We start from the raw sequence: 11553 nt of genomic DNA on the forward strand, positions 1-11553 counted from the left end.
GCTTAACATTATGAAAAAGTTCTACTGAAAACAACCTTAAACAAATCAATTCTCATTCAGATGTCAACATAATTATTTCAGGCAACAGAAAAATGAATTATTAATTTCATATGAAGAGGAGAGACACTGTATAAACAACGAAATTTTAAAGAAGAAGAACAGGGTAGTGGGTTTCTTCCTTTCTGATCTCAAAAGCTATTAATCACAGTAGTTAAACCAGTCAGGTGCTGGTTCGGTGTTAGATACATAGACTAATGGGACACAAAAGGGACCCCAGAAATAAAGCCATGTCCCTACAGGCCTTTGACAAAAGGCCAGAAAACATTAGGTAGGAAAAGAGAGTCTTGAACAAACGGTAGTGGCAAAATTAGATCTCCATCTGCTGAAGAATGACACAGGCCCCACACTTTACCCACAGTTACATAAGTGAATTCAAGATGGGTGACTGATAGATCTGAAAGGAAACTCCAGAGTGATCAAGACCATCCCTGAGAAAAGAAGGACTAGGGGCATAGCTGCTGTGGTTCCTAGGGGCCATCAAGTCACTTCGGATCCCTAGTCTTATGCACAACCCAGTGAAGCCCTGCCCAATTCTGCACCAGCTCTCAATCGTTCCTCTGCTGGAGCCCCTTGTTGCAGTCACTGCCAATCCTTCTCGTTGAGCGTCTTCATATTCATTACCCCTCTGCTTTGCCAGGCATGACGTCTTTCTTCAGAGACTGCTTGCTCCTGTCCACGTGTCCAAAGTATATAAGACCGACTCTCACCATCCTTGCCTCTAAGAAGCATGCTGCACTTACTTCTTCCAAGGCTGACTTGTTTGTCCTTTAAGCAGTCTGTGATATTTCATTATTCTTTGCCAGAATCATAATTCAAATTCAAGCCAGGCGGTTGAAAATACTATGGCTTGGGTCAGACACAATTTAGTACTTAAAGTAACATCCTTGCTTTTCAAAACTCTAAAGAGGTTGTGTGCAGCAGATTTGCCCAATGCAAGGCATAGTTTGTTGTCTTGAAAATACATTATTGAGCTTTAATTGCAGACCAACGGAAGACAAAATCCTTGAAGATGTCAATCTTTTCTCCACTTAACATGATGTTACTTAGAGGTCCAGTTATGAGGATTCTGGTCTTCTTTATATTCAATTGTAATCCATATTGTACACTACAATCCTTGATCTTCATCCGCAAGCGCTTCAAGTTCTCTTTAATTTCAGCATGCAGGCTTGTGAGATGATTCGGTGTTCAATATATCACGGATATTGACATTATGCCCAATGTCTGGGTTCTCTGAGGAGACAAGACAGTGCTCAGAGTTCACATCACCAGTAGGGGGTGTAGACTCCATTTGGTCTAGCCCCTCCCTCACAAATCTGCTTTCTGAGAGCTGAGTATAGTTCCCCCATGTTCTCTTTGCTCAGCTTCACACCAGTTCTATTCTGAGCCTTCCTCCTAAGGATACTTTGATTTTTTTGGTATCACAGCTGAGAAAAATTTGATCACACTGGCACTGTAATGATTCTAATAATACCATGTTGAAATCATTACTGTTTATATTATTAGCTTAATTCTGTAGAACATGTTACTGATCAGGAAATCCTTGTACACACAGTAGCAAATCTCCAAGTCATTCTGAGAAACAGGGCTGTTAGAGAAGAGGGAAGGACAGTGGTGGTTCTTTGGAAGAGTTCGTACCTTTCATGTAGGAAACTTGGTTCAATGAAGTTCAATTATGAGCCATGCTCTTTCTACATAGTTACTGCCCATCTATCAGCGGTGCCTTCCTTGGGTGTAGAGTTTCTGTATTACGAAGGGTCAGGAAGAAAGTTTTGACAATTTACTTCTGAAAATTAGCCAGTGAAACTCATACAGATCTCATCAGTTCAATTCGCAACCAATCACGAGGCCAGCACCTGATTAAGCAACAGCATTTCTTTCTGTTGTGCTTGAGGCTTCTGTGATCAAAGGCCGACTCGTTGGCAAGTAACCATAACAAGCAGAACTCACAGGCATCTATCTTTTTCTAATGAGGAAAATGAGAGGTGTACATTTAGACTCTTGAACAAGAGTATGTGCCTCAACTCCAGCCCCATGACAATGCTAATTAAGTAGGACAGGAATCCCAGTTCTAGGATACAGAGCCCCAAATGTACTTTAGTCTTTGGAGTAACCAGAAGGAATGATGCAGCCCCAAGCTTCCTCTCCACAGATACAGAGGCTCAACTCTTGGGAGTGGAGAGAACTGTTCTTTGCTGGAAGGATAGTGCCTTGCATGGGGTTTTCCATTTAGATGGCGCTCCGTATGTCTTTGTGGGATAAATGAATGAATAATGATTATGCCCTCAGGATGGTTGAGATAAAACTAGGAGGATATAGAAAGCCTACATCTCTCTAACTACAGAGCCCACAGAGGAAATCTATTTCATGTCCCTTAAAAATGATTTCTTAAAAATATGATGACCCTGGTTCCAGTGTGGATGTTTTGAATTTTTATATGCACATTAATTTCGTTTAAACATTTATCTTGATCCACTTCCTTGGCCTTATCTTGCCATGGTCTCTGTAAAAAGTGCATTGGGAAATTGGTCCCCAATTCACTGCCCTAGGCATCTTTCAATTCTCTGTGCCATAAATCCAGTTTCTGATATAAAAATATGTCAAATTGGCCAAGGAGAGTGAAGCCCTGCGGGTGTAAAAATGCATCATGAAACAGACGGCTGCAGGCATAGGATGCCTTTGTACTCCAGTGCTTTATCTTTCCATAATTCATGTTGAGTTCACATTTCAGCTCCTAATATGTCTGTTTGTTTTACATAACATAATGATGTGGAATACTTAGCAGCTAAATTACTTAGTTTTCTCAAAAAAAAAAAAACCACAAAAACTCAATTATAGTTGAATCCCAAGAAGCATCATGTGTTTGCTATTGAACCTGGCCAAGTCCAATAGATCTTCAGACTTGACTGTCTCCCACCTAGTCTTATCTCTAATCCCTCTTCCAGTTTACACACTACCTAAAATTTTTATCCTTTACTGAACTTGAGTTTTAGAGGCATGCAGGCAAGGTTAGTTAAAACAAAATTGACGTGTGCAGTGTGGGATCATAGGTTCAAAGACAATGGACATTCATAAAACACCTTGACCTCAGAGCCTCTGCTTCTTTGAATAGTGCCACTACTAAGCTCAATTTTCTGCCCAAAGAAAATCTTACTTTTCTTTGATCATGAGGCATCATGTCATATACATTCCTGTGACAATATATCAAGGCTGGTATATTGTGATAAATTGTAAGGAGTAAGTAACAAACATGGGCTTTACCTAAACCAGTTGAGTATTTTTTGTTTTTATTTGCATAGTACGCAGTATGGAAAGATATAAAATGCCCAAGTGCTGCAGAGAAAATTCTAACTCATAAGAAACCCAGCAAGAAAAATTAGAAATGCTCCATGAGATTTGCAAGGCTTTACATCATGATCTCACTTTTCTTTGATCATGATCATTTCACTCCTTCAGAGCAGGTATTGGGTTCAAACCATGGACTTTGGGTTAACAGCTCAACACTTAACTATACCGTGTTGAAATTGCTTACTGGTAGAAAGAGCTCGCACTCTTTCTATTTTTTTGGATCAGCTATTTTATTGTACTAGCTATGTGAAGGAGCCTTGGTGACCTTGTGGTTCAGTCCTGGGCTGCTAACTGCAAGGTTAGCAGTTCTAAACAACCAGAGGCTCCAGAGGAGAAACGCTGGGTTTTCTGCTCTTGTAAAAAGGTACAGTCTAGGAAATTCACAGGGGCAGTTCTACCCTGTCTGGTGGGTCACGATGAGTCAGTACTGACTTGATGGAAGACCATTTGGGTTAGATTGGGTCCAGCTGTGTGGTACCTAGTATAAACAGAACTTTCCTGGCTCCCAGCATCACATCTCTTCTCAAGAGAGTCACAACTGGTGGCTACATCTGCCTTTTTTTTTTAAGAAATCAATTGCATTCCAAAAGTCTCCCAGAGATTAATATTTTTATTATGTGGGTAAATACTGGGTGTAATAAAGGCTGTAAAAGAAGTAATAAAGTACTTGACAAATAATCAAGTACTCAAAAAAACGTAATTGAGGTTCTTCGATGACAGATATCAGATTTAAAGTGTGATCACAGCCTACTATTTCAAGTGGGAGCATATTAAACCCGTTCACTGTGAGTGATCCTGTTGGTATTTGAAATACCACTGACAAAGCTTCCAGCATCACAGAAACACACAAACCACCAAAGTACAAAACACTGACAGAGAATACTCACTATACCAAAGTGAAATGATTCAACTATTACAAGAGGTAGCATATGATTGAGAGCCAATGGAACAGAATAAAGTCCAAGCTGCTTTGAAGGCATCAACAAAACAAAGCTCCATGAATTAATAGAAAAACAATTAAAACAAGCTGATGAACCCATGGAAGCACTCAAGAAATTTGGAAGACAACTACCTGACTAACCAATAGGAAGAGATCTGTATTTTTACTCATTTCCAAAGAGAAAATAGGGAAATTATCACACAACACCATTGATAGTCCATGCAAATAAGTATTGCTCAAGATCATTTGAGAAAGTTTCTGGCAGTACATTGACAGGGAGCTACCAAAATTTCAAGCCATAATGAGAAGATGGCCTTGGATTGTAAAATTGTTAAGCACTGGACTGGGAGATTAATACTGATGTCAGATAGATCTTGATTGAAAGCAAGGAATATCAGGAAGGCGTTTACCTGCATTCTGTTTACTGTGCAAAGGCATTTAACAGTGCGGATCATAATAAACAAGGGATAGTCTTTAGAAGAATAGGAATTCCAGAACACTTGTGATCCTGCAGGACCAGAACATATCCCAAAAGGCAATGTGTAGATAAAACAAGTACACTGCATGTTTTAAAATCGGGGTCATAGCTTTTCAATAGCACACTCAAACTGTATACTGAGCAGATAAAACAAAAAGCTAGACAATATGAAGAAGAACATGCCATCAGGATTGGAGGAAGATTTATTAACAACCTATGATGGAGATTATACAACCTTGCTTGCTGAAAGCTGGGAGGACTTGAAGCACTTGCTGATGAAGATCAAGGACTGCAATCTTCAGTATGGCTTGCAACTCAATGTAAACAAAACCCAAATCCTCACAACTGTCTTCTGTTCTGCTGTGCATAGGTTCACTATGAGTCAGACTTGATGGCACCCAACAAAATAAAAGTCTGTTTTCTGTACCTGTCACCTGCTCAATCTCTTGCCATTGAGGTGGTTTTCCCTTATTCTGGCCCTGGTCCCATGTATATCAGATCAGAACCGCACCCCACAGCATTTTCAATGGCTGGGATCTTACAGAAATAGATCGACAAGCCTTTCTTCCAAGGTTCCCCTGTGTGCCTGCGTGCCAACCTTTCAGTTTGTAGTCCAGTCCTTAGTCCCTAAGGGCTCCTTATTATACAAGGGAACTTCAAAAAATTATTGGAGAAAATCCAAAATCTTAAAATTTCATTTTCCCACAAACTTTTGAAGACTCCTTGTGTAATAGGGAACCCTGGTGATATGGTAATTTCAGGTTGGGCTGCAAATCTCTGGGTTGGAAGTTCCAAACCACTAGCAGCTCTGAGTGCTGGTGACAAAGACTGAGTTTTTTACTCCCATAAACAGTTACAGCATAGTTGCTTCGGTAAAACAGATACCAACACTCCACAAGGCTAAAACATTTGCTTTCTGGCTTAAGTAGATGCTATCAACTTTAATTATATGGTCTGATGGTGCAGTGGTGAAGTACTTTGTTGCAAATCAAAAGGTTGCTAGTTTGAACCCACTAGGTGCTCTGTAGAAGAGATATGACAGTATACTTTTATAAAAATGTACAGCATTGAACTCTGATAAGGAAGTTCTGCACTTTCCTGAATGGTCACTGTGAGTTAGATTTGATTCAATAGCAATGGATGTTTTTGGTTTTGTTGTATAATATGCAATGACACATATATAATATATTATGTGGAATATATAGTATATATGTATTAGATAATATAGTTAACATGTATTATATAATATGATATAACACATAACAAAACAAGGAATAATGTAATGCAAATATATAAGTATGTAGTAAAGTGTATATAGTGCATGATTGATCTTTTACAAACTGGACACATGGCATCATCCGGACCTGCATCTACAATATTGTTTTTAACTACTATGTAATATTCCATTACTTGAATACATCTCAGTTTATGGAGCCAGTTTCTTATTCATGGTCCCTTAGATGATTTTTTTGTTCTTCTTATAAATAATGATGTATTTAACAATTTTATACATAATGTCTTGCACTTTGGGATTATATATATAGAACGATTGGTTAGGAGAAGAATTCCAGAGTCAGTAGAAATCATTATAAATTTTATATCTAACTTATAGAATATATTCTTGCCATGTTACATTCCAAAGAGCTTATACCTCTTTTCATCTTCTACAATCAAGTAATCAAATAATTTAATTTCAGCTATCAGCTATTTGGTAAATATACCACATATTAATGTATTACATATTAATGTAATTTTGCTAGAACACTTACTTTACTATTTTAATTTTAAATATTTTATTGGGTACTATCTTTGTATTTGTTATTATTTATTACTTCAAAAGGAGGCGATGCATCCTTTCACTTATTACAAAAGAACCTTTGGCTTCTTTTGGAGAATAATTTTATAACAACTCTCTCAAATTTTTTGGAGGTAAAGTCTGCTTGATGTGTGGTTCCTTCTCAATGAGTGTTGGTGACTTAGTTTTTCTACTTCAACACTCATTCCTTCAAATGTTTAAACAGAGGAAAAAATGCCTTTTATTCATAATTATTTCAATTTTTCTGAGTATCTGTGACCATATTTCAATCCTGCTATTAAAAGCTTGCAATTCCCTTTTTTGCACCTTCATTCTCTTTTATTTCCAAGAAGAGCTTATTGTTTTGCTCAACGTTTTGTTGTCATATTAATTATTTTTCCTTTTAATTTTTCTAGGTTTCTTCTTTCTGATCTTTAGATTCTTTACTATGTATTTCATCATATATTTAATGGTGATGATTAATTAAATTATTTTTACTCAATAGTTAAAGAAATTAAATTATTTCCATATTCTATTAGCCAAAGCATTAAAATATCGATGTCTAATGTTATCACTCTTATTCTTTTCTAGATTTTGTGCAAATAACCTTTGGTGTTTTATTTTATTATTTGTTTTTGAGTCAAGAATTATTAGTTTACAGAAAAAATGTTTGATAATTTTATCTATTTACAATATGCATTTCTAAAATTTTTATCTTTTATTAGCTAAATCAGAAAATAGATATCATTTTATGATATATTGATCCTTATTTGTTGACAAATAACTGTAAATGTAAGTAATCTTCTTGGGTATATGAAAAGAAGATATATGCTCTACTTACATAATATACAGTTTGACCTTTCCTTTAGCACTAACAGATTAACCTAGTTATTTAGATCTCTTTGGTCTACTTTATTTTGATGACTGCAGAACAATGTAGAAAACCATCTTCCTGGTTTATTTATTATTAATTTATTTATTCTATTTCATTCTTAATTCTTAAATGCCTATGTTTTCTTGATGTTATATAATATAATGTAATAAGTTTCATAATGAGATCTGTTATGGCAGTGGTCCTCAACCTTCCTAATGCTGCTACTCTTTAATACAGTTCCTCCAGTTGTGGTGACCCCAACCATAAAATTATTTTTGTTGCTATTTCATAACTGTAATTTTGCTACTGTAATGAATCAGGTGACCCCTGTAAAAGCAAAGGGGTTGTGACCCACAGTTTGAGAACGGCTGTGTTATGGGCAGTCAGTCAGTTCCAAGATTAGCATGCAATCCCTTTACTCAAATTACAGCCTTGATAAAATTGAAAGAAATTTCCTCCATGGTGGCCTAATTCCTAATTTAATGAATGCTGTGAAGAAGCTAGCTTGCTTTATGACTGGCTCTGGATCCTGCATCTGCCTTGTTGACCTCTGGTTCTTTGGATATGTCAGTAGCCTGGCAGATTCCATAACAATCCTGGAGCCATCAGTGGTTGGCCATTTGCCCTGATGACCCTGGATTAATTTGCCGCTCCAATGACAAATCTGACATGTTGATCTTGGATTCATCTATCTCTACAGATTGTGGTTCCTGCTGATCATGGGTTCAGACTTCTGAGCTTAACATCTGGTCAACAGACTTGGAATCAAACTGGATATACCTGCTTCTACAACCACGTGAGTCATTTTCTTAACACACACACACACACACACACACACACACGAATGAGAGAGAGAGAGAGAGAGAGATTTCACTGGTTTTGTTTCTCTACAGACTCCAGCACAATACAACTTCTGATATTAGATGTTCTTCTGCTCAGCCTTCTTCTTTTTGTTTTTTAATCATTTCATTGGTGGCTCATATAATTCTTATCACAAGCCATACATACATCAATTGTGTAAAGCACATTTGTACATTCATTGCCTTCATCATTCTCAAAACATTTGCTCTTAAGCCCCAGGCATCAGCTCCTCATTTTTTTCTCTCTCTCCCCCCTCCCTCATGAACCCTAGATAATTTATAAATTATTATTTTGTCATATCTTGCCCTGCCCGATGTCTCCCTTCACCCACTTCTCTGTTGTTCGTCCCCCAGGGAGGAAGTCACAGGTAGATCCTTGTAATTAGTTCCCAATTCCCAACCCACCCTCCAACTACCCTCCCAGTATCACCAGTCACACCACTGGTCCTGAAGGGATCATCGCCCTGGATTCCCTGTGTTTCAGTTCCTATCTGTACCAGTGTACATCCTCTGGTCTAGGCAGACTTGCAAGGCAGAATTGGTATCGTGATAGTGGGAAAAGTGAGGAAGCATTTAGGAACTAGAGGAAAGTTGTATTTTTCATTGTTGCTACATTGCAACCTGACTGGCTCATGTCCTCCCTGAGACCCTTCTGTAAGGGGATGTTCAGTGGCCTACAAATGGGCTTTGGGTCTCCACTCCGCACTCCCCCCCCGCCTCATTCACTATGGTAAGATATTTTTGTTAAGATGATGCCTGATACCTGATCCCTTCAACACCTTGTGATCACACCAGCTGGTTTGCTTCTGCCATGTGGACTTTGTTGCTTCTGAGAGAGATGGCTGTTTGTTTACCTTCAAGCCTTTAAGACCACAGACGTTATATCTTGTGATAGCTGGATAACATCAGCTTTCTTCACCACATTTGCTTAAGCATCTGTTTGTCTTTGGTGATCGTATCATGCAGGTGAGCACACAGTGCTATGATTTTTTGTACTTTGATGCCTGATAACTGATCCCTTCTACACCTTGTGATCACACAGGCTGGTGTGATTCTTCCATGTGGGCTTTGTTGCTTCTGAGCTAGATGGCCGATTGTTTAACTTCAAGCCTTTAAGACCCCAGACACTATCTCTTTTGATAGCCGGGCACCATCAGCTTTCTTCACCACATTTGCTTATTCACCTGCTTTGTCTTCAGTGGTTGTGTCGGGAAAGTGATCATCACAGAATGCCAATTTAATAGAAGAAAGTATTCTTGCATTGAGGGAGTACTTGAATGGAGGCCCAATGTCTATCTGCTACCCTAATACTAAACCTATAAATATATGCACATATAGATCTATTTCCCCATCCTCATATATAAATGTGTTAGCATATGTACATATCTTCAGACCTCTATAAATGCCCCTTGCCTCCCAGCTCTTTCCTCTATTCCCTTTGATTTCCTCCTGTCCCACCATCATGCTCAGTCTCCACCAGGGTTTCAGCAATTCCTCTTGGTTATATTACCTTTGATCATGCCCTACAAGGCCTCCTACACTCTCCTCACCACCAATTTGGGTCACTTGTTGTTCCCTTGTGCCTGGGTTTGTTAACACCTCTACCTCCCCCGCCCACTCCCACAACTTCCTCATCTCCCTTGTCCCCCTGGAACTGCCATGCCTGTTGTTCTCTCCTCCAGATTGTTCATCCAGCCCATCTTATTTAGACAGACCTGTGGAGATAATAACATGCACAAAAACAAGACAGAGCAAAACCAAGCAACAATATACAACAAAACTAACAGCAAACCAATGACAAAAACACGAAACAAAACACAACAAGAAAGAAAAGCTTGTAGTTAGTTCAAGGATTGTTTGTTGGACTTTAGGAGTGTTTTCCAGTCCAGTCTGTCATAGCACTAAGCCCTGGCCCCAAAGTCCACCTTCAGCATTCACTGGGGACCTCGTCGCTCCATTCCCTTGCTGTCCTGTTGTACCCACTTAGTTTTTTGCCTCAGTGTGGTGGGATCAGATCGGGTGCAATTCCCACACTGTGTCTCTTGTGTTGTCCCCTGTAGGGCTATGGGTCAGTGAGGGGAGTCATGTCTCATATTGGGACCGGTCATGTTATCCTCTCTGTGGACTGGCTGCTTTAATTGGGATCATCGTCCTCAAAGCCTGGTGGGCCAGGATATGCTCCACTCTCTCCTCCTACCCCTTCATTTGCTCCCATGTGCTCTGATCAGATATGTCCCTCTCCTGGAGCTGCAGATTCAATGACGTCCTTTGAAATAAAGTATTCTGGGGGGAGGGGCAGGTGTTTACTTAATAATTGGGATTGGGACCGGCCCCACAGACCTCTCCACTGGTTCCCTACTCCATGCTGACAAGTTGCATTCACATCTTGGAGCACTTGAAATCTGGTCCCTGTCTCTCTGTGGAGATACAAACAATACCCTCCCTTTTTACTTGTCTACCATATGTATCCCTGCCCTATGACCTGGTCCTGACCCCAGGAATGTTTGTATACAGTAGTTTTGTCCCGATGTGCCTTTTGCATTTTTTTTTAAAACTTACCTCAGCGGACTAATGTTGTATTTGTCTTTCGGGGCTTGGCTTACTTTGCTTAGCATGATTTCCTCCAGTTCTTCCCATGCAGCAATGGGCTTCATACGTGCATCACTGTTTTTTAGCGATGCGTAGTACTCCATTGTATGTATATACCACAGCTTTTTAATCCAATCGACAGTTGATGGAAATTTGGGTTGCTTCCAACTCCTTGCATCTGTGAACTGTGCTGCAATGAACAATGGAGCACAGATGTCTGGCCTTGGTTTGTTTCTTGCCTCTTCTGGGTATATGCCCAGTAGGGTGATTGCTGGGTCGTATGGTAACTTGATTTCCATCTGTTTTAGATATCACCAGATCGATTTCCATAGTGACTGTACATACTTACAGGTCCACAAGACATGGATGAGAGTTCCTGTCTCCCCAAAGCCCCTCCAACACTTGTGGCTTTCTGATTTGTCGAATTGGGTTATCTCTGATGGTTTTAGGGGTACCTCATTGTTGTTTTCATTTGCATTTCTTTTGTGATCAGGAACATTTTCTCATATGTTTATTGTCCATTTGGATTTCTGCCCCCGTGAAACTTCTGTTCAGGTTCTTTGCTCACCTCCTAGGAGGGTAATAAGTTTTTTTCTTTTTGGAAGGTAGCAG

The sequence above is a fragment of the Tenrec ecaudatus genome, chromosome 13, assembly GCF_050624435.1.
Source record: "Tenrec ecaudatus isolate mTenEca1 chromosome 13, mTenEca1.hap1, whole genome shotgun sequence".
NCBI classification, from domain to species: domain Eukaryota; kingdom Metazoa; phylum Chordata; class Mammalia; order Afrosoricida; family Tenrecidae; genus Tenrec; species Tenrec ecaudatus.